This window comes from Piliocolobus tephrosceles, chromosome 21, assembly GCF_002776525.5.
Source record: "Piliocolobus tephrosceles isolate RC106 chromosome 21, ASM277652v3, whole genome shotgun sequence".
NCBI lineage: Eukaryota > Metazoa > Chordata > Mammalia > Primates > Cercopithecidae > Piliocolobus > Piliocolobus tephrosceles.
Genome location: NC_045454.1, coordinates 1,621,974 through 1,623,715, shown reverse-complemented (window position 1 = coordinate 1,623,715; position 1,742 = coordinate 1,621,974).

Genomic DNA, 1,742 nt, shown 5'->3' with positions numbered 1-1,742 from the left:
CTGCCTCAGCCTCCCGAGTAGCTGGGACTACAGGCGCCCGCCACCTCGCCCGGCTAGTTTTTTGTATTTTTTAGTAGAGACGGGGTTTCACTGCATTCGCCAGGATGGTCTCGATCTCCTGACCTCGTGATCCGCCCGTCTCGGCCTCCCAAAGTGCTGGGATTACAGGCTTGAGCCACCGCGCCCGGCCTGGGAAGAATAGTTTTTCAACTCAGCCTATTGCACAAGATTCTATTTCTAGAATAAAGGGAGAAGGGCTAACAGGTAGGCAAGTAGCCATCTCTTCCACAGTTTTATTTCCATATCTTCTAGAGAAGGAAACAGGATTCTAAAGGAAGTCACTTCACATATTCATAAACCAGAGAATGGCATGGCTGGGATTTGAACCGGGGGCTTCTAACTGCAGAGCCTGGATCTGCTCTTTTCTTTCTGCCTTTTCTTTCCCCCCTCCCCTCCCCTCCCCTCTTCTCCCATCCCCTCTCCTCCCCTCTTCTCCCCTCTCCATTTTCCTGTCTCCTTTCTCCTTTCCTTTCTTTTCTTGCATCTTGCCCTGTTGCCCAGATGGGAATACAGTGGTGTAATCACAGCTCACTGCAGCTTTAACCTCCCAGGTTCCTTCCACCTCAGCCTCCCAAATAGCCGGGACCACAGGGGAATGCCACCATGCCTGGCTAATTTTTTTTTTATTTTTAGCAGAGATAGGATCTTCTATGTTGCCCAGGCTGGTCTCGAACTCCTGGCCTCAAGCGATCTGCCCTCCTCTGCCTCCCAAAGTGCTGGGATGACAGGCGTGCCCCGCCGAGCCTGGTCTGTTAACCATGACACCCTTCTCTCCCCTTGGGAAATGCGAGAGCTCCAGCTCGGATACGGAGAAAGCGGGCACAGATCATAAAACTCTCGGCCTCAAATATTAACAAATGGTGCCGACAACGCTGAACTCACAGTCTCGCTGTGTGGCTTTGGGTGGTTCCCACAACCTCTCTGGGTCCGAGTTCCTCTCCGTCCCTGAGCCTAGGGCCTGGCCTGCTGGCTGCCTCCATCACAGCCCTCCTGCCTTACCAGGGAGAAAGCCCAGGAGCTGTCGAACTGGATCCACCAGCTGGAGTCTGAGAAGTTCGACCTGATGGCGAAGCTGAAACAGCAGAAATATGAGGTGAGACCCAGCTCCGCAGGGAAGGAGGGTAGGGCTGGGCTGGGAGGGACCCGCAAGTTCCGTGCAGGGGTGGGTGGCCCGTCCCCACGTCCCCACCGGCTGTCCCAGCATCTGCCTTCTGCTTCCACAGATCAACGTGCTGTACAACCGCATCAGCCATGCCCAGAAGTTGTGAGTGTGATCCTGTCTCGAGCCCTTGCTCTCGTCCCCACCGTCCCGCGGACTCTCAGGCCTCTCCTTCCTCCCTCTGTGGGCTCCGTCCCCACTGCCTCTGGGTTTCTGCCCCTTTCTCTTGGTTCTTCCTTCTCTGTCTTCCTCTCTCTGCTCTTGGAATCCTGGGTCTCAGTCCCTTTGTCTTTTTCTTTTTTTATTTTTAGGGTTTTGTTTTGTTTTGTTTTGTTTTGTTTTGTTTTGTTTGAGACGGGGTCTCGCTCTGTCACCCAGGCTGGAGTGCAGTGGCCGGATCTCAGCTCACTGCAAGCTCCGCCTCCCGGGTTTACGCCATTCTCCTGCCTCAGCCTCCCGAGTAGCTGGGACTACAGGCGCCCGCCACCTCGCCCGGCTAGTTTTTTGTATTTTTTAGTAGAGA